Source organism: Helianthus annuus, chromosome 4, assembly GCF_002127325.2.
Source record: "Helianthus annuus cultivar XRQ/B chromosome 4, HanXRQr2.0-SUNRISE, whole genome shotgun sequence".
Lineage (NCBI taxonomy): Eukaryota > Viridiplantae > Streptophyta > Magnoliopsida > Asterales > Asteraceae > Helianthus > Helianthus annuus.
The window spans coordinates 132,693,484-132,719,982 of record NC_035436.2 but is presented as its reverse complement, the minus strand read 5'-3'; the positions used below and the strand labels follow the sequence as shown (position 1 = coordinate 132,719,982).

The window sequence follows — 26,499 nt, the reverse complement described above, 5'->3', positions numbered from 1 at the left end:
TATATGAAATTTCTTCCTAAATATCTGAAAATTTGGCATGCAAGCCATAAATAGGGTTCATCAAATGAGACATACAAAACAAATAACAGAAACAACCAACAACCAACGCTTCAATCCTTGGAAGTCCAACATCTTTCTAACAGGCTCTTCTAGCTCATCATAACAGTCCATCTGTCCTTCTAAGTCCTTCATCGTCTCCATGCCTTCGCATAACATGGCGAACTGACAATCATAGTGAGAGCGATTGACCCAAATCTCCTTCTGCTTCTTCAAAGCGGACGCTCTCTCAGCTCTTAAAGTCGATGCGATTTCTCTAACGGGTCGAGTCCTCTTCCTACAGCGAGTGTAGACTTAAAAGAGGTGTAGCAAAACATGTGACTCGAATAGCAGAACAAATGATTCTATAACGACGGCGAAAGAATCTCAAGTGTAGGCTCAACAGTAACAGTGAGCAGGACTACTGATAGCTCTATAGGCCGAGACTTGACACATCGTAACCGTACAAAGTAAGTGTGTGATCATCGTGAATAGTAACACATAAAGCACAAATAAACAGAAAATAACGTTTGCACATAAACACATAAGGGTTTTCATACATGATAAAATTTCCACATTTATTTAAAAAAATCTTGGCTTCGAGAATTTTGGACTTTACATCTCAAAATTCTTCGGTTGAAGTCTAGTGTTTTCCCCCGAAAACATCTAGTTCGCTAACAACCAATGGCTTTGATACCAACTTCTGCCACACCCCAAAAACGTCGCAGCGGAATATTAAATGTAGTGGTGACGGAAGCTGGTGCCCATTTATATCTTGATGGTCGATGCATTAGTTTGTTGGACATTTTACTTAATTTAAAACATAGATTTCAAAACATGAAGTTTTAATGTCCGTTACAATCACATTATAGTTAAATTGTTTTGATCCTTATGGATCTTATTACATTAATCCTAGAAAGTTTAAAAGTCAGTTCAACATTTTAAGTGACAAAACATGCGTCAACAAACACAAGATGCGCCATAATTCCCGAAGCCGCACTCAAGTACCTGTGGAACACGTTAAAATCAAGTGTCAACACAAAGGAAGGTGAGTTCACTTATTCGTTTACTAACAAATTTTATTCCAAAGAAAACTTTCTGATTAGGTGTTTATTTGAAAACATCCATGTAATTTTAGAAAGTCCATTTTACTCCCTTGATAAAATCCATGGGCCTTCCATCGGGTCATTACTCCAACAACTGTAATACTGCCCAGGTTTTGTATATTAAATTATAGCGTGTATTTTCAGACTCGTATGTTAGCTAGACGATACGAACTATATATTAACCATGCAGGGATAACCAAAGCTAGACAATAAACAAAATTTAAATTCGTTGTTTGACATTGACTCGGGGCGACCGGTCACGATGGGGTTGTCAACCCGATACGTACAATTCTCGAAGAACGATATGATGTCTGCCTCACGTACAATATATATATCCTACTAATATGACAATTTAATACACGATGTGTACGAATCCCCTAAATCTCCATCATTCGAGACCCAGGCCGGCATCCATACCCCAACAGTACGATCCTGTATCACTTAAGAAAAACCGTACATCCAATATTTATTCATCAAAAACATTTTACTCTGAAACGTATATCTCATCAAATTTCATATATTTTCAGCGAAAATATATATTTTATAGTAAAAGGTATGTTTTATTTCGAAAAACATTATTAAACCCTTTTAACAACGTGTTCCACCCCCAAAATATATACAAAACAGTAAAAAGATGGGTTTAGTGACACTCACCTTTGGGTGCGTCTTTTAATACCGCAATCCCAGAAATTGATTATATACGTCCTAATATGGGAACAATTCTAAATTAAAACAACATTTAATCACAAAAATCCTAAGTTTCTCAGTTTCTTAGAATTATCACATAACTTTGAGATTTTCTCGAAAAGTTGTCATTTTTATTATGTTGGCGTGATAAAATATATATATACATATATATATATATGAGTCCATATATATTTATATATTTATTATGATTTTGCGTTCTGAACGATTTTGTTGGTGACCATTATTGTGTAATTCCCTTAACTCTCCCGTTTATACGTGATATATCTATGATTTGCGTGTCGTAATATATATATATATATATATATATATATATATATATATATATAAACGTTCACATAATTTAACACCAAAACACGAAAAACATTACTAACTTAACTATTTTATCATTTTTACCATTTCTACCGCACAAAACGTACATGCATATATGCATAGTCTAATTTTCCCATTATCGAGTTGACACTTAACATATATCACATTTACATGCTCAAATCACTTAATACATTTTATCACATAAGATTCACTCAAAATTCACCCATACTCATGTTTATTGAAAAATGCGTATTTTATCGATTTGGTAACGTTTTCGGGCGTCGGAAGTCACGTACGACCAACCAACCACCAAGTAAGCTTGAAATTAGTTAAAATACTTTTTCTTAAACTAAAAATATTAGTTTATTTACTGATCTAAATCAGTTTTATGAAAATCATCCGAAATGCCGATTTTTGACCGTTTTAACGCATAGTTTTGCGTTAAATGTTACCGTAACCATCCCAACTTGAAACAACTTGATATTTTAACACAATACATGTTATGTGACAACTCGTAATTTGAACCTACTTTCTGTAACGCTACGTGCTTACGTGAGCTACTTTAATTGAATGAATGCATGTTTACGTGATATGTGTTTCTATTGTATGTTACGAATTAAATGCTTGTATGTATGTTACTCGAACTAAAACCGTACAACATGGATCAATCACACAAGGCCACTTGGGCCGTAATCCTTGTAACCGGAACCAAGGGGCAACCCAAGTGGGGTTCGGCCCATTCCCTCTTTCCCTCTTGTGCGCATATAAGCAAACACCCTTAGGGTTGTTTTCTCTTTTGGTTACAACAACACAACACACACAAACTCTAGTGCTCTTCTCTCTCTAAGCCGGTGGCCATCACTTTCTTTTCCCTCGAAGACTTTTCCCGAATCGGATCACCTTCTATCAATCGGTTAGTGCTTGATTATTCGTAAATGATGATTTGATTGTATATGATTATGTGTTAGAATTCATGAGTAGGGATGTTTACATGATAATCGGATATCTTGCAATATGTTGTTCGGATTCTTGTTAAGATGATGTTGAACCGAATGCTTGTTAAATCGGACATGTTTATGTTAAACGTATGTTGCCATGATTCGGGTTACATGTCATTGATTTAGAGCCGTATAGTTGTTAATCAAATGATCCGATTGCATATTATGTTGATATTGAATTACTGTTCTTGATGATGATGATATGAATGTTGAATGTTGAAATAATTGTGATTTGATTTGATTGTGAAACTGCCAAATCTGTTTGCAACTATTACGGGAATCATAAACTGCAATTAAGGAAATCGGTTACAACAGGGATTGCGAGTCGAGAACTCACTGTCTCGACTCGAGACCAACACACCAACACAAAACAGCACAAACCGAGACCACGGTTGCGGGTCCGGTTGCGACTCGAGACCGTGTGATCTCGGCTAGAACATGATGACTCGAGACTACCCTGTTGCGACTCGAGACTGTGAGACCAGTACAACCCGAGACCGTCTAGTCTCGACTCGAGATCTCTGGTCTCGACTCGAGACCACATACACATACACACTGTTGGACTTGCACATTGTTACGAGCCCAGTTGATTGGGCCGCATATTGGACTTTGTTTATGTGAGGTTACTGTGAACTGCTATGCTTATACGTGAATGTAATGGTCACTACTTGCACACAACTTGTTACGATACGTGTAGAACATACGTGCAATACTTGAATACAAACCTGACTTGTATGATAAACATGCTAGGACGTGGTTGATCACATTGTAGCTTAACTAGACCTTTTCGTGTATCATATCGAGCAATCCCAGGTGAGTTCATTGCATTTCTCTAGCATACATCCCGGTGGTTTGGGACAACTGATAAACATTTGGAAGGGAAACTCTGGGTAAACAATTAACTTGGGTCTTGGTTATTGTACAAGGGATCGATCATTACCAATGCTCGGAATTAGGAGCATTGGGGTTGTTAAGGGGCACACTCCCCGGATACATATGGGCACATTCCCTAGGGTATCTAGCATGAGCAATATCGTAACACAACATTGAATCGCATTAACATACATCTGGTAACAAAATCCGTTAACAAAACCTTGAACTCACCAGCGTAGTCTGACACACTTGTTTGCATGCTTGTAGGTCATTAACGTTTGGAACATGGACTTGCTATCTAGGGGTGCTGGAGTGGTCATGGATCGAGGCTCTTGGATTAACTTACGTTTGATACATTGGATTTAAATACTATTATGAAATAATTGCTAAACGATTTATTACATGCTTCCGCTACACAACATCTTGAGAATTGATATCATGTTTGACGATTTCTATTGGTAATTAATGGTATGTTTTATTAAGTATTTACCATTGGTTCAATGTGATTGGTGGCTCGAACTCTGATGCGTAACACGCCTCGCGGGGTTTCTGCAGGTGGAATTTTGGGGGTGTTACAGTTTGGTATCAGAGCCACTGGTTATAGTGAACTAGGTTTTAAAACGTTTTGTAAAACCAGACTATAACCAAACAACTTCGAAAATCGATCATGACGCTCAGCTCCAGATTGCAAGGTTCGTCTCTCTCTCACTTTATACATTACTAGCTTAGCAGTCACACACTCACAACGCATATGAACTGAAATATTTAACACCATAGTGACTTGATAGTGTGACACTACTCTTCGACTCATGTGAACCATAGACCTGTGATACCATCTGTTGTGTTGTTTGAACGGGGGAAGCTTCGAGCGCAAGCTAAGAGGCACTGAGATAAGCATGCAAATCGCCTTATTATTATGGGTGCACACTTAATAATAACGTGGGGTGCATGCAAGTCCCAGTGAGGCTTACCAAGCGTGAGAAGGGTTCTGCCTTATTTTGTGTATGAACTTGGTAGTGAATAGATATTAGTGTGATACATGAATTCCACCTTGATCGACTCCTAAATCAGTTTATTTCCAACTATAGAATCATGAGTGGACGAGGACACGGACGTGGCAACATCAACATGACTCAGGCTGAGTTGACTGACTTAATCAATACCCGTGTGGCTGAGGCCTTAGCGGCCTATCAAGCTGGTACGGAATGTACCAAGTACTCTTTACTCTTATACCACGTACACGTCTTTTAACTCCTATAATGTGTTTCCTTTCGCCGTTTAGGTCAACACTCGCAACCCCAACCTAATCAACCTGCTTGTACATTCAAAATGTTTATGGACTGTAAGCCACAGACCTTCACCGGGACTGAAGGGGCTGTGGGACTTCTGAGATGGTTCGAGAAAGCAGAGTCTGTGTTTGCTATCTGTAACTGTCCCGTTGGGGACAGGGTGAAATATGCTGCGGGTACCTTGGCAGATGGTGCCCTAACATGGTGGAACGCCCAAGTTCAGTTGTTGGGCATCGAGGCAGCGAATGCCACAACTTGGGAAGACTTTAAAGAACTGATCAGGGAGGAGTACTGTCCTCGGGATGAAGTCCAGAAGTTGGAAAACGAGTACTACGACTTGAAGATGGTTGGATCTGAAGTCGAAGCATATGTGAAGCGATCGTATGAATTGGCCGACATGTGTCCGAACTTGTCCCGGCCTATGTCCCGGAGGACTGAGTTATTCATCAAAGGGTTGCCTCCGCGTGTGAAGAGTTTGGTCACTGCAGCCCATCTCAATGATTTGACACAGATTGTTCGACTGACTCATAAGATTGTGGACCAAGAGGTAGAGAGCAATTCATTACCCCCGCGCATTTCAGCTACTGCTGCTACACCCACTGCTACTATATCTGCTAATGATAACAAACGGAAGTGGAACGATTACGACAAAGCATCTAGTGCGGGTCAGACTCAGAAAAGGCCAGACAACTATAGCAATCGCGGCACCAGCCAGTCGTCTTCTGTCAATCAAGGCCAAGGGGGTAGCCAGAGTCAGGGTCAGTATGCGGGGAGGAAGCCACGGTGTAACAAGTGTGGCTATCACCATTTCGGGCCGTGTGGTCGGACATGTAACAGGTGTGGTAAGGCGGGCCATGAGGCCAGGGATTGTAGGACCTCACAACCCAAACACCAGCAGCAACAGAACCAGCAAAACCAGAGACAACAGGGACAACCACCTCAGCAGAACCAGGGTTTCAGGAAGGGGTGCTATCAGTGTGGTGACGAGGGCCACTTTAAGCGGGACTGCCCTCAGCTAAACCAGAACGCTAACGACAACAACCGCCGGAATGATAACAATGCTGGGAACAACAACAACAACAACAACGGCAACAACGGGGGTAATGGTGCTCGAGGCAGAGTGTTCCAGCTCGGAGCAGGGGATGCCAGGAATGACGGCAACGTTGTAACTGGTACGTTTCCTGTTAACAATCGTATTGCTTCTGTATTATTTGATTCGGGTGCCGATTGGAGTTACGTGTCCCTAGAGTTTAGTCAACGATTAGGGATAACCCCAACACCTTTAGAAGTTAAACAAGTAGTAGAATTAGCGGACGGTAAAACTATAGAAGCCTCGAATGTCCTTTTTGGATGCAAACTAGATCTCGTGGGTCAAGTGTTTGATATTGATCTCCTTCCCGTTACGCTCGGTAGTTTTGACATAGTAGTAGGCATGGATTGGTTGTCTAAACACCAAGCAGAAATTTTGTGTAAAGAGAAGATCGTGCGTATCCCTCACCCTGATGGAGAGTCATTATCAGTTCAAGGACATCGTAGTGGGACGATGGTTGGTATTATCTCGGCCATGCATGCGCAGAAGTATCTGCAAAAGGGGTATCCTGCAATGTTAGCGTTAGTTACCAACGCTCAGTCTGAAGAGAGAAAGATCGAGGATCTACCAGTGGTGCGAGAATTCGCTGATGTATTCCCAGAGGAGCTACCAGGGTTACCTCCTCAACGTCAAGTAGAATTGCAAATTGATCTTGCGCCGGGAGCGGCTCCGATTGCTCGAGCTCCATACCGGTTAGCACCTGGAGAGTTGCAGGAACTGTCTAATCAACTGCAAGAGTTGTTGGACAGGGGCTTTATTCGACCCAGTTCTTCGCCTTGGGGAGCCCCAGTACTATTTGTAAAGAAGAAAGATGGGTCATTTCGTATGTGTATTGATTATCGAGAGCTCAACAAGGTGACCATTAAGAACCGCTATCCGTTACCACGCATCGACGACTTGTTTGACCACTTGCAAGGGTCAAGTTTCTATTCAAAGATTGACTTAAGGTCGGGTTATCACCAGGTAAGGGTTAGAGAAGAAGATGTCCCCAAGACGGCTTTTCGGACGCGCTACGGACACTATGAGTTTTTAGTCATGCCGTTTGGATTGACTAATGCTCCAGCGGTCTTCATGGATCTCATGAACCGCGTATGTAAGCCATATCTCGACGAGTTTGTTATAGTGTTTATTGACGATATCTTAGTCTATTCGAAGAACAGGGAGGATCACGAGCGTCACCTACGTCTCATCTTGGAACTTTTGAGAAGGGAACAGCTGTATGCGAAATTTTCTAAGTGCGACTTTTGGATTCGAGAAGTGCATTTCCTTGGGCACGTTGTTAACGAGAAAGGGATACATGTGGATCCTGCGAAGGTGGATGCGGTTAAGAATTGGGCGGCACCAAAGACTCCGTCTGAGGTGCGACAATTTCTTGGTCTCGCAGGGTATTATCGAAGGTTCATTAAAGACTTCTCGAAAATCGCGCAACCCCTCACCTCGCTGACACAGAAGAACACGGCGTACTCTTGGGGAACGAAGCAGGAAGAGGCCTTCCAGTTGTTAAAACAGAAACTTTGCAGTGCACCGATCTTGTCGTTACCAGAGGGTACCGAAGATTTTGTAGTTTATTGTGACGCTTCGATTCAAGGTCTCGGCTGTGTGCTAATGCAACGCGAGAAGGTGATCGCCTATGCCTCGCGACAGTTGAAGGTTCACGAGAAAAACTATACGACTCACGATTTGGAATTAGGAGCGGTGGTGTTTGCGTTGAAGATCTGGAGGCACTATCTGTACGGTACCAAATGCACTATCTACACCGACCATAGGAGTCTTCAGCACATCTTCGACCAGAAAGAGTTGAACATGCGACAACGACGATGGGTGGAATTATTGAACGATTATGAATGTGCCATCAAGTACCATCCGGGCAAGGCAAACGTCGTAGCCGACGCCCTCAGCAGAAAGGATAATGCACCTAGGCGTGTACGAGCATTGCAATTCACGATCCAGTCCAACCTTCCTTCCCAAATATGAGACGCTCAGTTAGAAGCGTTGAAACCAGAGAACGTTCGAGCTGAAGCTTTACGTGGCTCGAGGCAACGACTAGAACGAAAGGGAGACGGTGCTTACTACGTAACTGGACGCATTTGGGTCCCATTCTTTGGCAACTTACGAGACCTTGTAATGGAAGAGGCACATAAATCACGCTACTCGGTACATCCTGGATCAGATAAGATGTATCACGACTTGAAAACTACCTACTGGTGGCCCAGCATGAAGGCTCATATAGCAACCTACGTCAGCAAATGTTTGACTTGTGCTAAAGTCAAAGCAGAACATCAAAAGCCCTCAGGTCTACTGCAGCAACTAGAGATACCCACATGGAAGTGGGAACAGATCGCCATGGATTTCGTGACAGGGCTACCTCGAACTCAGGCTGGGAACGATACCATTTGGGTGATTGTTGATCGCCTCACGAAGTCAGCACATTTCTTAGCAATCAAGGAAACAGACAAATTCTCTCAGCTAGCAGCAGTGTATCTTAAGGAGGTGGTTTCTAGGCATGGGGTGCCAACTTCTATCATTTCAGACCGAGATCCGCGTTTCACTTCAGAGTTATGGCAGTCAATGCATAAATCATTCGGTTCCCAACTCGACATGAGTACCGCTTATCACCCGCAGACGGATGGTCAAAGCGAGCGCACCATCCAAACACTTGAAGACATGCTACGGGCATGTGTAATCGACTTTGGGAAAGGTTGGGAGAAGCACCTACCGTTGATAGAGTTCTCCTACAACAACAGCTACCATACAAGTATTAAGGCAGCTCCGTTCGAAGCATTGTACGGACGGAAATGTCGTTCACCTCTCTGCTAGCTTGAGGTGGGTGATAGTCAAATTACAGGCCCTGAGTTTGTGCTTGAGGCATCAGAAAGCATTGTTCAGATACGGAACCGTATGGTCGCAGCTCGCGACCGCCAGAAAAGCTACGCTGACAAGCGTAGTAAACCGCTGGAATTTGAAGTTAATGACCGCGTTATGTTAAAGGTTTCACCCTGGAAGGGTGTGGTGCGTTTTGGAAAACGCGGCAAACTAAACCCTCGTTACATAGGACCCTTCAAAATTGTAGAACGGATTGGAAAGGTGGCCTACAGGTTGGAATTACCGGCTGAGTTGGGTAATGTCCATGATGTATTTCACGTATCGCAGCTAAAGAAGTGTTTGGTTGATGAAACACTAGTTATACCATTTCAAGAGCTGAAGATAGACGACAAATTGCAGTTTGTCGAAGAACCAATTGAGATTATGGATCGGGAAGTTAAAGTTCGTAAACACAGCCGTATACCGATTGTGAGAGTTCGTTGGAACTCAAGACGTGGTCCAGAGTTCACGTGGGAACACGAGGACCAGATGAAACTTAAGTATCCACATTTGTTCCCCAAAGACCAGGCAAAACCTAGCAAACCTCATGTTGATGCAACTAGTGAATTTCGGGACGAAATTCCCATTTAAGTTGGGGAGGATGTGACACCCCAGGAAAACCAGCAAACGACATAACTTACCTAGCTTTAACTTATCTAGCTTTCTCAGTGAGTGCGTACCAAATTTCGGGACGAAATTTCTCTTTAGTTGGGGATACTGTGACAACTCGTAATTTGAACCTACTTTCTGTAACGCTACGTGCTTACGTGAGCTACTTTAATTGAATGAATGCATGTTTACGTGATATGTGTTTCTATTGTATGTTACGAATTAAATGCTTGTATGTATGTTACTCGAACTAAAACCGCACAACATGGATCAATCACACAAGGCCACTTGGGCCGTAATCCTTGTAACCGGAACCAAGGGGCAACCCAAGTGGGGTTCGGCCCATTCCCTCTTTCCCTCTTGTGCGCATATAAGCAAACACCCTTAGGGTTGTTTTCTCTTTTGGTTACAACAACACAACACACACAAACTCTAGTGCTCTTCTCTCTCTAAGCCGGTGGCCATCACTTTCTTTTCCCTCGAAGACCTTTTCCCGAATCGGATCACCTTCTATCAATCGGTTAGTGCTTGATTATTCGTAAATGATGATTTGATTGTATATGATTATGTGTTAGAATTCATGAGTAGGGATGTTTACATGATAATCGGATATCTTGCAATATGTTGTTCGGATTCTTGTTAAGATGATGTTGAACCGAATGCTTGTTAAATCGGACATGTTTATGTTAAACGTATGTTGCCATGATTCGGGTTACATGTCATTGATTTAGAGCCGTATAGTTGTTAATCAAATGATCCGGTTGCATATTATGTTGATATTGAATTACTGTTCTTGATGATGATGATATGAATGTTGAATGTTGAAATAATTGTGATTTGATTTGATTGTGAAACTGCCAAATCTGTTTGCAACTATTAAGGGAATCATAAACTGCAATTAAGGAAATCGGTTACAACAGGGATTGCGAGTCGAGAACTCACTGTCTCGACTCGAGACCAACACACCAACACAAAACAGCACAAACCGAGACCACGGTTGCGGGTCCGGTTGCGACTCGAGACCGTGTGATCTCGGCTAGAACATGATGACTCGAGACTACCCTGTTGCGACTCGAGACTGTGAGACCAGTACAACCCGAGACCGTCTAGTCTCGACTCGAGATCTCTGGTCTCGACTCGAGACCACATACACATACACACTGTTGGACTTGCACACTGTTACGAGCCCAGTTGATTGGGCCGCATATTGGACTTTGTTTATGTGAGGTTACTGTGAACTGCTATGCTTATACGTGAATGTAATGGTCACTACTTGCACACAACTTGTTACGATACGTGTAGAACATACGTGCAATACTTGAATACAAACCTGACTTGTATGATAAACATGCTAGGACGTGGTTGATCACATTGTAGCTTAACTAGACCTTTTCGTGTATCATACCGAGCAATCCCAGGTGAGTTCATTGCATTTCTCTAGCATACGTCCCGGTGGTTTGGGACAACTGATAAACATTTGGAAGGGAAACTCTGGGTAAACAATTAACTTGGGTCTTGGTTATTCTACAAGGGATCGATCATTACCAATGCTCGGAATTAGGAGCATTGGGGTTGTTAAGGGGCACACTCCCCGGATACATATGGGCACATTCCCTAGGGTATCTAGCATGAGCAATATCGTAACACAACATTGAATCGCATTAACATACATCTGGTAACAAAATCCGTTAACAAAACCTTGAACTCACCAGCGTAGTCTGACACACTTGTTTGCATGCTTGTAGGTCATTAACGTTTGGAACATGGACTTGCTATCTGGGAGTGCTGGAGTGGTCATGGATCGAGGCTCTTGGATTAACTTACGTTTGATACATTGGATTTAAATACTATTATGAAATAATTGCTAAACGATTTATTACATGCTTCCGCTACACAACATCTTGAGAATTGATATCATGTTTGACGATTTCTATTGGTAATTAATGGTATGTTTTATTAAGTATTTACCATTGGTTCAATGTGATTGGTGGCTCGAACTCTGATGCGTAACACGCCTCGCGGGGTTTCTGCAGGTGGAATTTTGGGGGTGTTACATGCATGGTTGTAAAAGTCCCGCCTAGGCTCCGAGTACTCCCCGAGTACTCACTACAAGGTAGGCTGCCGAGGCACGAGTACTTGTCTCTCAGGCCAATTACTCCCCAAGTAATCTCCGCCTAAGCCGAGTACTTCCCGAGTACTCCCGAATCCGACTAGGGAGCGCCTAGCGACTTTTACAACCATGGTTACATGTTATTTACTGATTAAAATGGTGATTATATTCAGATTAGTGCAGTTTTTATTTAAGTCACATAACTCATGCGATTTCAGATATTTGACAACTTTTAATGCACCAAGTACAACTTACAAAGCTAGCAAACATTATGACAAAGTTACATATCATTAAATACATTAAAATACTTTATTTTTAGTGTTTATAACATGATTAAATTTATTTTTACTAAATCATACTCAAATCACCTTTTTATAATCATAAATCATCATGCATGCTTGTGTACAAGTATTTAAAGCACATATATCATATCATCATCATTTCATACAAAATAATATGTATCAAACCTGAAGTTAAGTCATGCAAAACTAAGATATGTTCATCATCTAATCATTTAAACATAATTTCATACAACAATCTTTCATAAATGAACACATGACAAAACCTACATGCATGCCATTCTAGAAAAATTAACCAAACAAGTATCCACCATAAATCAAACTTAATCTCATATACATACACACATACACATATACGGTTATGTATACACATATATATTTATCCATTTTTATTTTACATAAAAACCCATTTCTTATTAGTTTTCAAGTTTGTAAATTATTCAAGAACTTTGAGAAACTTTAATTATTATCAACATCATCAAGAGTCAAGAATATGATTTTTAAAGTAAATTTTTATACCTACAAGATTTTCATGGGTTTCTTGACAAAGTGTGATGATATGGAGCTTGGTTCTTGCTTGAAACACCTTCAAATCACCTTAGGATCATCAAAAGTACTTGAAACTAACATGGAAGGGACTTGAATCTTCAAGATAGGTTTGAAAAACGAATTTGAAAGGGAAGATAGGGGTGTTCGGCCGAGCTTTTAGAGAGAGAGTGAAAGATTGTATTTTGAGAGTGTGCCCCGGTAAATGTTTGATTATGGATGATATATTATCTTTTATGGTTCCAAGGAGCACATGTGGCACACAAGCAAGGGGAAAGAGTGTTGGTGGCTGCCATGAGGTGCCATTTGGTCCCTCTCTCTCGTTCATATACAATTCACATATATATATATATATATATATATATATATATATATATATATATATATATATATATATATATATATATATATATATGGTAAGGTTCATGCGAGAACCACCTTTATTGCGAGAACCTCGAGAACCAATGTGAACAAAACCTAAAATAGCTAAAAAAATCCTAAAAAAACCTAACCCCCCCCCTCCCAGAAAAAAAAACCTAAACCCCCCCACCCCCCCCCCCCAAAAAAAACCTAACCACCCCCCCTCCCCAAGCTAAATGCTAAAAACTAAACCCCTAAAAAACCTAAAAAAATCTAATTTTTTTTTTCTTTTACTATTTTTTATGTTAAAATCGCTACTTTTAGTAGCCAAAAAAAATTTAAAATTTTTTTTTTTGGCTACTAAAAGTAGCGATTTTCTTATAAAAATATTTAAAAAAATGTGTGTTTTTTAGCTATTTTTAGGCATTTTTGATTGTGTTCACATTGGTTCTCGCGGTTCTCGTAATAAAAGGTGGTTACTTACGGATCTTTGTCCTATATATATATATATATTACACATATATAGGCTAAATACTGGTATTTTACTGGATACCGGGTATTTTATCTAGCGTTTTAATCCCGTTTTAGTGCGTTTTAAATTATTTTTAACATTCTATAAAAATAAGCTCACCAAAATATTATTGAACAATATTTTGTTTGCCTGGACTGGCTACGTTGTCGGTATTTGGCAATATGTGCGCTGTGCTGCGCGGTACGCGATTAAAATCGCAAAAATAGGAATTTAAGCGTTTTTATTTATTTTTGTCATTCTATAAGAATAAACTTATCAAATTATTGCTAAAATGATTTTCAGTTGTCTTGACGGGCTGTGTTGACAGTATTTTGTCGGTACACGCGCTGCATTGCGCGGTACGCGCTTAAATTCGAAAAATAGAGTTTCCTAGCGTTTTAAATTATTTTTCCACACGGATATGATTAAAATAATTTTTCTTATCATAACAAACTATTTTTAGGATTTTAACACTGATCGGTCACCGATGTTCGTTTCGCATTTTAACCGTTATGCGATAAGCGTTTAATTTACCGTTGCCAACATAATTTTTATCAAATTTTAAGTTTACCAACTCATTAAATTTCACCTATAAACATCATAATCAGTCAAATATGGCCCTATTACCTATTTACAACATGTGCTACAATTGTACGGTACGGCCTGAAAAGCCGAGTGTCACACACGAAGACGTTTAGGTTTGGTCTCTTTTTGGCTGAGGGCGTCGGCTACAACGCTTACCTTGCCCGGATGGTATTTGTTCGCGCACTCGTAGTCGTTTAGAAGTTCAACTCCTTCTAATCGAGTATGTGCTGGATACTCTTGTGATCGGTGTAAATCGTGCACTTGGTACCGTACAAGTAGTGTCTCCATGTCTTGAGTGCGAATACTACAGCTCCCAGCTCCAGTTCATGAGTAGGTTAGTCCTTTTCATGAACTTTGAGTTGCCAAGACGCGTAGGTAATAACTTTTCTCGCGTTGCATCATCACGCAACCGAGCCCTTGAATGGACGCGTCGCAGTAGACAATAAAATCATCAATGCCTTCAGGTAGGGATAGAATAGGTGCACTACATAGCTTTTCCTCCAATTGCTGGAACGCGGATTCTTGAGCATCACTCCACTTGTAGGTGATACCCTTTTGAGCTAGAGCAGTAAGGGGTTGTGCACGTGGTCGAGAAAATGGGCTTCACGAAGCTAAAAGTCGCATTTCGAGAATTTAGCATAAAGTTTTTCGTTTCATAAGAGTTCCATAGTAAGGCGTAAATATCGCTCTATGTACCTCCTGGCTCTTAGAGTAGATTAGGATGTCGTCAAGGTAGGGTTTGCCCACTCGGTTCATGAGACCCATGAAGACCGCAGGTGCATTAGTTAATTCGGACGGCATGACCAGGAACTCGTAATGGTCGTATCGAGTTCTGAAGGTAGTCTTTGAGATATCTTCATCCCTGAGGTATCCATGGCCCGTTGCTCCTAGAGTGACGTTCGTAGAGGGTGATTCAACCAAGCGAGGATTCGCGCATAATAGAGTTAGACAAGAATTATAGTGTTCATGAAGCACAACAGGATAAGACGTGAAAACATACCAGAGTGTAGCCAAAAATAATGCGTTCAACTTGATGCAATACATAAAGGTTTCAGGATCGATAGTAAGGGTTTATCCGATGTCGGGAGTGTAGTTGGTCGTACGTAAGTGGTATAAAAAATAGAAATAAAGAACGTTATTCACCGATAAACGCTTTACATCGATGGTGTTGGTACAACAAGAATTAACCTGAGAAGAATGGTTGTCGCACGAGTTCATAGTGTTTAGGTTCACTGAAATGCCTGTCAAAGTTTTCGAGCTTGTCTGTGTGCGAAGGAGGGATAATTCACCTTGATCCATGAGCTTAAATAAGTTTGCGATTTATCAAGCCGGTAGACAACCAAATTCGAAAGATTTGCCTTAAGTCGTGCGGATGAATTTGAAATATTGCCTATGTCGTCAAGAGGTTCCAATGCGAGGACGCGAAAACATGTCCAAAACGGTATGATCGTATCAACAACACATAACCCTATTCAGGGTTCAAGAAGTGATCACCAATGATCGAAGGTCGAGCTTACCAAATCCTCTAAGCTAGAGCAAAATGTTATTTAGAGTTTCTGCATGGAAAAGCGAGGATGTAGTGTCGCCGTGATAAAGGAATAATGGATTCGTCCAAGACAATAATAGAAATTAAGTATCGCATTAGAAAATAAACATCAGCCAGTATAAAAGTTAGTGAAAAGAAGATCCGTATAACAAGAAAACTCTCATGGAATGACGACCCTTGCAATGTAAGGGGGTAAGGTAGATATTTAGATCATCGCGTTCATCTGTGGGCTGACTAATCCGTATCTCCATCCTCCAATGTCCCTAAGACCACCAAATCCTTAGGAGACATCCATTTGATAAGTTGGGTATGTTAAGGTATAAATCAAGTTGGACTAAGAATTAAACACATGACAGGGTAATGGGGGTAACCTTGTGTTCGGTGGGGATGCGATATGGTTGTTAGTACTGTCGTGAGAAAAATATACACCACATATACTTTTCATACTCGATATAGGAAATAGAACAGTGTAGACATAACTAAAACATTCCCAGTCAAATATCAAGACTCCAGGACATCTGTTGGATGAGGAAACAAGCCTTTCCATCTAAGTTAGAAAAAAAGGAATGCGTGAACAAAAAGGGAGTAATTGATGTCGTCAGTCCTCCTCAACTTCGTTAGATGCTTCATGTTTCGCTTTTAACTGTTGGATTTGTGCTCGAGCGTGTTGCAGACTATTTTGCATTCCAAGCACCAGTGTCTGTAGTTTCCTCGTGTAGGTGACTAAGTTGTTGTGATGCTGTGCCATAACAGCTTGTCTCTCTAATAAAATGTGATTTAGGGATGACTCACCTTTAGTGATTCTCTCTCGTGACCTCTTCCTAGGACCCGTAGCAGGCTCCTCATATGTAGGTATCCCAAGTAAACGCTTCTCATGTCAGTTTATTCCAACCCAAGGGTAAGATCGGGAAACTCGTGGTCGAGGGTTAGGAATGACTAGTTCCTTGCCCTTAGCGTGTTGTGGTTTCAAATTAGAGTTAGGAGAATTCATTCTTACCTAAAGCATATTATGTTTACATATTTCGTTCACACATGAGTCATGGAGTTGTGAATAAATAAAGCACGTGTAAGCATTAAGTAATACAACTATCATGTATGTATCTAAGTATGACGAACCTTGTAATCTGGAGTGTGGCATCATTGTCGTTTCCAACAAAGAACGATTATAGTCTGGTTTTCATACAAAAAAAATATATTTCATATTTTAAACCTAGTTCACTATAACCAATGGCTCTGATACCAATCTATCACACCCTCAAATTCCACAAGCGGGTTTTTACCGCGAGGCGTGCGACTGACCAGGATACAACCACTAATAATGTTGAACCAATTATTTAAGTTGTAAAATCATACAATCAACATGATTAGCGATTAGTGTTTAAAAGTCCAAATTACATTTTAAGTTATCAACAGAAAAATAAAGTAAACCCATCTTAAACTTAAAACTTTTGGTACAGTTGTCTGTCGACTTCGTCTTCTATCGAGTCTTGTACCAGAAATGATAGATCTGGGCACGTAGTTCAAAGAAAATGGGAAAAGGCATAAGATAGTCATTTCGCACGAAATGAGAAACAGTCATTTCGTACGAAATGAAATTGTCATTTCGTACGAAATGAATCAAGTCATTTCGCTTTAACCTATTTCGTGCAAAATAGCTAGCCTATATATAGATGCTCTGTCATTTCGTTTGTATGCTTCTTGATTCCGACGCCCAAGTGCTGTCGAAGTGTCTCTAGCCTGTAATAATTGTGAAATCAATAAACCAGATAGATTAATGATATTCTAGTGTAATACAAGATGAACGAAGACTGAATCATTGAATTCTGCCTCTGATTTAGTCTGAGATCTCTTCTGAACGACTCGTTTGGGTCAGACAACGATACTACAAGTGGTATCAGAGCTCAAGAGGAAGAGTTCTTACCGATTCAGCTCGATTACACTGAAAATTTTGACTTTTACACTTTCTTTTCAAAATTAATCAAGTTTTCACAGTTAAAACGGACTGATTTTTATACATAACGTGCGAAACACTGTTTTAACAAATCCTTGAAAGAATCAGACCTAAAATCGACCTAGAACTTGATCAATTTTGTCAAAAACTGATCTTACAGGTGACATCAGCAGCATTCCGTACGAAATAGCTTATTTCGTGTGAAACAGGATTTCTTTTCACGCGAATTGGATTTGGTTGAACTCATTTCGTACGAAATACCTTCATTGAACTCATTTCGCACGAAATACCTTTATTTCGCACGAATCAGAAGGATTTTACTCTATTTCGTACGAAATCAGCTCATTTCGTTTCAAAAGTCTCATTTCGTTTGAAAATTGCTATTTCGTACCAAAAGTTATTTCGTTTGAAGTTGTTATTCCCCATCAAAAGTTCATTTCGGTTGAATTTTCATTTCGTTTGAACATTGTGAATTTGTGAATTCTTGAGAACCGAAACAGGGATTCTGAAGAGAATATAGCGTTTTATTACTATGTATCTCAAAAAGACAGTCCTTTTAAGATCAAAGAAGAACTAGTTTCAAAAGAACCAGTTTCAAAAGAAAAGGTTTTAGATGTTGGTTTAGAAAAAAGTTGAAAAGATTTTAGAAGTCGTTTCGGAAAAAGCTCCAGTTTTTATCACTCTTCAAATGAAGAGAGTGATGATGACAGTAGAGAATTTGAAAAACTTGAATTTTACAGAGGATTATTTTCAGCTGATTTGTTTAATATGTTTTTTTGCAGCAACTATGGAAAAGCTCAGAAATAAACAAGCATCAAAATATGGTGCAGAAAATCTTCGCCGCTTTGGGTTGTGGGGCTTACTTGCGAAAAAGAAAAATTGTCAAAAACAGTTGTTGTTGAAGAAAATGTCAAATCTGAAAAGAAACAGGTTGACAGTTCTCATCAAGAAAAATCTAAACAAGATGAGACAACTGAGTTGTCAGAAAATAGTGAAGTCAAATTTGAAGAAAAAGTTCTTGTGGAAAAGGAACAGGTTAAAGAAGTTCCAGCTTTCAAAATTGAGAATGAAGCTGATGTTGAAAAGATGTCTGAGAAATGTGCAAAATGTGATAAATCTGAAGCAGAAAATGTCAAACTCTTGAGAGATATGGAGAATGTGACATTGGAAATCAAAAATTTAAAAGAAAAAGAAAAAGTGTTTGAAAACAAAATAAAATCTTCAGAAAATGAAGATTTTTGGATAAAGTTGGAAAACAAAAATTTAAAAGAAAAAGAAACAGAATTTCAAGATCGAATAAAAGTTTTAGAAAATGAAAAATTTGTTCTTGAAGAGAATAAAATTGAAAATGAAAAGGCAATAAATTCTCATCTTGAGAAAATCACTCAACTTGAAAGTGAAGTTGAGTGTGCTAGAAATAAAATTGATGAATTATAAAATAAATTGAAAGGTTTTGTGACTTCATCAGCATTTCTGAATCATTTATGTCCAAAAACGAACAATGAAATTCCAATAAGTGACATTGTCACAAATTATGACAAAATCATAATTAAAGATTGTGATGATAAAACTAATGATGAAGAAGAGAAAAAGAAAATATTTTTGAAATTAAAAGAAAATTTTCAAGAAACTGTTTTACATTCTACTGAAAAAGGTGAAAGTTCAAAGCAAAAACCTTTGAAGGAGAAGGTAGAACAAAAACAAAATGTTAAAAATTTAGAAAAATTTCAAAACAAAAATAAAAGATCATCAGTTAAATCATCCAATCAAAAACCACAAAAAGTTGAAAATCAAAACTCACAAAAAGTTGGTAATAAGTGGTGCAGGTTTGACCACAGTGCTCAAAAGTCAAATCAAGCTTACAAGAGGAGTGAGGATTACTACAAGGCTGGACAATGTCATGATCTAAGCGTTTGGTTTAAGAATGGTGAATGGTACGATAACAGAGTGTGTTACAAATGTGGTTTTCAAGGACACATTGCTGTTAACTGCCAGAGTAAGAGTTTTGAAACAATAAGATGCTATGAATGTCAAATCAAAGGTCATATTGCCAGAGATTGCCCAATGAGATCAAAGGGAAGATCGAGGGATAAATCTCATGGAAAGATGAAGAAATCAGTCAAACTCGAAGAAAAGCCCAAAGAAAAAAAAGTGAAAGAATAGAAAGTAAAACTTTCACAAGGGCAGAAAGACAGATTGAGAAAGAAAAGGAAGAAAGCATGGGAGTATCTTGAAAAGATTTTGTCCTCGGGTACAACTGGTAATTCAGATAAAAGTTCTGATGAATTGATTTGCTCAATAAAAAATGGTCAGTCAAGCAAAACGAATTCATCAGATACAAATTTGAGGACAAAAGAGAAGATAAAGAAAGCAAAATTGACTAATCAAATTGGTAAAAAATCAAAGAAAGTTAATTTTTCAGAAAAAGTCTTTATCAAAGTATTTGAGTACAAAAGAAACTATGGAAGGTTGTTCACATCACAGGTTGATAAGTTTGGAAAACCTAAATCCAGAAAGGATTGGGTTCCAATGAAGAATGGCGATGAATTTGTTTCATTGAAAACAAAAGAGCCATCTTCTGGCAATGAATTTGACTCGTCAAAGTCAAAGGAGCCACGTTCGGGCAATGAATCTGGTTCGTCAAAGCCAGAAGAGCCATTTGTTGAGGTAAAAGGTGATAATTCCGCTAAGACAATGGATGATGCAAGTTTTCCATCATTGTCAAACGGAAATTTAAAACAAAAAATTGAAAAGAAACCGAGTGACGATCACTCAAAGACACCCAAGGTTCGTCAGGCTTGGGTGGATCTCTTCAAATGAAAAACCTGACTTGCTGGAGCTTCCAAGTGGGTAATCGTGGAGCAAGAATCGGCGTTATTCTTTAAAAATTGTTTTTGTGAAAAATTTAAAAAAATTGCTATATTTCATCTTACAAGTGGTTATTCAAGGTCATTAAGTTGAACTTGATTTAACTTTCATTCAAATGGTTTGAAAAACAAAGTGATGATCATATCCCCAATTTTACAAGTGGTAATATCAACAAAACTAATTTTCTGGAAAACCATTTTAATTAAAACAAACTTAAGTGTTTTGAAATCATAATGGGAAAATAGTTTGTTGTGAAGGGGAGTTCTGATTGTTTATGCCAAGAGGATGGCCAGCTGAAGCAATTCGAATCAGTTGTCAGTTTATTTGTACAGTTTGTTTTCAAATTTTTCCAGAAAATCAAAATTTGAAACATATTTTGATTTTAGGCGGAGTAAAAATTTTAGAAAAATTTGAAAATTTGAAAAATGTCAAAAACATTGAAAAATTCAAAAAGAGTTTTGTTGTGAAAAAGGGAAAATAATAGTACATCAGCTAGACAGTTGCAGTACGCTAAAGAAATGCAAAGTTTTAAAGCATTAAGCAATCTTGCTGATTATATGCCGATAGGTTTTTACACATTTAGTAAGTGTGTTTGGGATATAAACGTAAATCACAACTTGCTTATTACGTGGGGAACATCTCTCGGATATATAGGTAACCCATGAAATCCTGTTTGAAAGACTCTATTTCTGACATACTAGGTCTTTGTACGTGATGATATCTGGGGTATTATACCAGGACTTCTGATTTTGCGGAAGCAATAGCCTAGTCCTCGTATAATACTTTGCATTGCTTTAATTATAAAGTCAGCCCTCAGCATAAAATGATGATACATTGAAATAATGCTAATCATGTGTTGTTGTAAAAAAGATCTCCAAAGGGGACCCACATAAAGTCGAGCCATCATCTCTCTGTACGAACGGAAGTTCTAGCCTGAGCTCTCTTGTCCTCGCATTTACCCCTTACAGATATCATTAGTGTGCTCTCACCTGTAAGACTGAATATAGTGGTCTGGATACAGGAGTATATTCTGAGGTGGTACACGCGTATAAGTTAAGATCTTAAAACACTAAATTCGTATCCTGAACAGATTGAAATTTGTGTGAAAATTTAAGAGGATCAGTATATCGATAATCTAAGCGAATTGTTTAATTCTGAACATGAAATCAAAGCTTAACGGTACTTGTAACTTGTCAATAGCTGATATGATTCCCTAACACAAACTCACAAAAATATTGTTTGTATATATTTCTTTACTGCTTTCCATTAATATCAAAAATCCAAAAAGATTGTGTTTTTTATCATAAATTTTGAAAATACAAAAAGATTTTTGACAACTTGCTGTTGATAAGCTGATTTTCAAAATTCCAAGTGCTAAACATGATGAACGAGGTTTGGGAAAGTTTGTTTGAGATGTGAAATATGCTTGAAATGTTTACATGGTTCATTAATTTGAATCAAAATTCTGAATGTTACTAATTCAAGAAAATTATCAATGTTAAAATTGTTTATCTTACAAGTGGTTGAGAATTGTGCAGGTTAAAGCCAGGTTTCTGATCCTGTTGCTACAAAGAGCCAGGAGATGTTTCAGAACTTGTGAAAGCCTGAGAAGAGTTTGAACCAGGATTCGATCTCAAGGTGAAAGCTAATTCCAGATAGTGATCCCAGCTTGATGAAAGGGGGAGTCTGATGAGGTTAGAGCCAGAGATAGATCCTGGTACATCATTCAAGAAAGAAAAGTTGCAGATGCTGAAGATTTTATGCTATCAACATTTAAGAGGGAGTGTTGATGTTGATAAAGAGAAGATAGAGGTTGAAGATGCTTCAAGTGTCAAATATTTTGAAGAATGAAAACTGATAAAGACTGAAAGGTTGACATATTCAAGACTCAACACTGAAGACTCCGTCAACATCCAAGGGGGAGTCTGTTGGTGCAGTTGTCTGTCGACTTCGTCTTCTATCGAGTCTTGTACTAGAAATGATAGATCAGGGCACGTAGTTCAAAGAAAATGGGTAAAGGCATAAGATAGTCATTTCGCACGAAATGAGAAACAGTCATTTCGTATGAAATGAAATTGTCATTTCGTACGAAATGAATCAAGTCATTTCGCTTGAACCTGTTTCGTGCGAAATAGCTAGCCTATATATAGATGTTCTGTCATTTCGTTTGTATGCTTCTTGATTCCGACGCCGAAGTGTTGTCGAAGTGTCTCTAGCCTGTAATTGTTGTGAAATCAATAAACCAGACAGATTAATGATATTCTAGGGTAATACAAGCTGAACGAAGACTGAATCAATGAATTCCGCCTCTGATTTAGTCTGAGATCTCTTCTGAACGACTCGTTTCGGTCAGACAACGATCCTACAAAAACCATAAGTTTAATAAATGTACGTAACATAAAGCTTTACGAACCACACACTCCATCCGAATGCAACGCCTAGCCATAGCTGTACCTAGCAACCTACAAAGCATGCAGTAGGGTGTCAACATAAAGTTGGCGAGTTCACAGTTTTTAGTGTTGTTACAAAAACAGGTTGTTAAAATACTTAGTTAATAAAAACATGTCATGGGGAGCTACCCCATTTTTAACCTACTAAACTGGGTTATACCGAAACTTGACTATTTAAGTTGTTTGTGCCCCGGGTCAATGTCTATCATCATTGACCAGTTGCCCAGGCAAAAGTTCACGCTCATCCTCATCGGCACGATGTGAGGTTTGTCAAACCTAATAGCGCTATCAACTAATACCCCGTTCGCTAGGCCCCGACGACTAATCGGTATAGGTGTGTGGGGACTTTCAGATAGAGTTCGTTTAGTCCGCTAAATACATGAAATATAAAGTACAATATTTAACAGTATTCCCAACCAGAAATACTAGGCAATCCCAATCCAGGGAAAGTGTGGTCCACCTCCAGTGGATAGTTTGTTCAATAGTTCCAATCTAGGAACACACGTGTAGCCCCAATCCAGGGGGTGCCGTATGCATTTCCCAAACTAGGGAAATAAGTATGTTATCCCAAACCAGGGACGCATGCTTTTTAGAAAAGTTGTGAACTCACCTTAGCTTAGCTCGGCAGGTTAAAAATACCCGAGTTAGAATGGTCAACCACGTCCTATTATGGTTACCAAGATTGTTAGAGTTTATGTATGCAAATTCATGCAAGTTCTACACGTATCTAACAAATAACATGCGTACAGGTTGTCACAGATATATTACCGACTAGTTTTTAAACACATGTTTGTAATATAAACTACGAGGCGCAATACACCATTCATACAATCATTAAGCATGTACGGGCACTAAAAGTAGCAAATTCGACACTTTACAAACTCATAAGCATGCATAACTCAATTCACTGAAAATAAACTGTTTTGGTATGTCCGTTTACCATACATACGAGATTGCAAAAATTACGATATTGTTATGTGACGTGCCCCTCGGAGGGGTTGAACTTTTGTTAAAATTTTAGAGTCTAACTCTTAACCAAAAATTTATAAAAAAATATTTACTAAGCAGCAATCAGATTCGTCACTTTCTAACTGTAGCTCGCCGAAAAATTCATTTAAAAATCATCATTTATCTTATTGATGAAATTCTAGTTGGAGACTCGCACGGACACCTAAGACCATCTACAGTAGAAATTTCATGGTCTAGCTCTAAGTATTCATCAATTTATGACTTAAAATATAACACATAAAATCTGTATAAAAAACACAACTTTAATTGCTGAAACGAAATAATTAATTTAAAATAGAAACTGACACCTAAAAATCATGATCCTAGCGCCATTATAAGAGTATTTCGAAATAACACGTTATAGACTCAAGAAAATCTAGTTTTCGTTAAGTTATGACCCAGTTACAGCCGATTAAAGTCGGTTGTAAGTGTCGGACAGCTTGTTGTTTTCGTTTCCCCATCTCCCCAACCGAATAACTAAAGCACCCAACGATCCTTAATGTTTATTTACAGCAGAACATCATCCCTCTACGACACCTATACCATTAAATCAGTAAGATTTAATCTGAAAACAAAACCCTAGTTACTTATATACGCTTATTCATAACCAATCGGTGAAACGAACATCATACGTGACTAATGATGTATTACCTAATCAACATAATCATCAAGGGTATAACCTATCACAGCCATGTATAAGTAGAACTTTAAAAGATTCACTCCAAGCCCAAAACCCTAGCGACAAAACAAGTACAAACAAATCTAATCACACTTCATTCAAGCAACTCATAACATCAACATATCCTCACATCATTACGACAACTACTACATAACCATGAAACAAGCAACTTAAAATCACAACAATGTCGAACACTAACCGTATGCGGGAGAGAAAGAGACGCGAGGGAGAGTGAGTTCCGCTGAGAGAGTTAGCACCGAGAGAGAGAGAGAGAGGGAGAGCGCGCGTGATGGGGGGTGCTCCACCTGCTGCTGTCACACACCAAGAAGGAGAGAAGGAGGTAGGGTCTTGGTTGGTGTTTTTATGCTCAATAGAAAGAGTACGCATGTTTAAACATGCATGCGTAACTCTCAATAGATGGGCTAAGGGCGGTTTGGTGTTGGGCCGAAAACAAAGAGGGGGAGAAGTGGGCTGAGCAAGTGTCGCAAGGAGGTGGTGGTTTCAATTTGGGCCGAGAGCACAAGGGGGTGGGCCGCTTGGTCTCGGTTTTCATTATGGTTCACCAACATGAAACATTTGGGCCGCAAATGTGTGTCAGGTTGGGCCACAAGAGTTCGGGTTTCGGTTTCGAGTATTAGTTTGTAAAATAATACAAGATGGTATATAGTTAATTTGCCTCGTGAATTCATTCATTTAGTAAATAAAATAAATGTACACCTTAATTTATAACGCGAGAATATATGGTTTTTACCTCTAAATTTACGGATTGTCACAACTGGTTCTAAATCAATTTTCAAAATCATTAACTCAACTAATTTTTTCACAAATTTTTACATTATCATAATTAGAACATGCCGATTAACCTAATCCCCAATTCAATTTTAACGTTTATCCATTCAAACTATATAGATCTTAGTTTAAGTATTCGGTTTATCAATTTTCATTCGATTAAGTCCAAATTATGATGGATCTGTTGTTTAATCCATTATAACTAAATTCATATCATGTTTAGTAACACCTAAAAAGGTCTAAATGATCTTCAACTCCATTCATATCTCCATATCTGTAAAACACCAATCACGAACACAAAATCAATTCATATAATCAAGATCTATACCTTTCTCATTATGATTGTTGTGCGAATCAATAACCACAATAAAATTTGGGCAGAGTAACAACACTTAATCACACTTTTGAACTTTGGAAACTTTTTGTGCGGAGAAACTGTTTTAGAACGAATGAAGTTTCTTCGTGCGAATTAGATTTTATATGTGCGATTGAGCTAGTTCCTGAGGACAACTCTTATCCGTGTGAATATAAATCTAGTTTGTGCGAACAATGTTAATTCGTGCGAACAAGGCTAATTCGTGTGAACCAGATTTTTATTCTTAAACCTTTCTTTTTTTAGTTTTTAATAACCCACTAAGTCAACCAAGTCCAAGTTAATGACCCTGGTTATCTGATTTGCTAACCAAGTCCAAGTTAATGACCCTGGTTAAACACTTTATGAACAAACTGATGTTTTTCAAACAATGTTAAGTTCAAACTAATGAACTTGTATACGTTTCAAGTCATTATCCATTTCAGATTGACTCAAAGCCCGTTGTGCTTTAGATTCTATCAAACAGCTTTAGATTTTGAAAGATTAGTATTCCATCATCGGTAGTTGAAAATAAGATGAAATAAAATCTTTTTGTATTTTCCAA

The 26,499-nt window shown here is 38.7% G+C and overlaps 1 long non-coding RNA gene across 1 annotated transcript; it reads right to left on the bottom strand.

The window, feature by feature from the left end:
- Window positions 1-961: 961 nt before the first annotated feature.
- On the bottom strand, window positions 962-13,076 carry LOC118491088. The gene is made up of 3 exons (XR_004890327.1): window positions 12,809-13,076; window positions 1,797-1,847; window positions 962-1,044 (listed from the first exon to the last, which is right to left on the bottom strand). It is a non-coding gene; the product is annotated as an uncharacterized LOC118491088 (long non-coding RNA).
- Window positions 13,077-26,499: the final 13,423 nt, after the last annotated feature.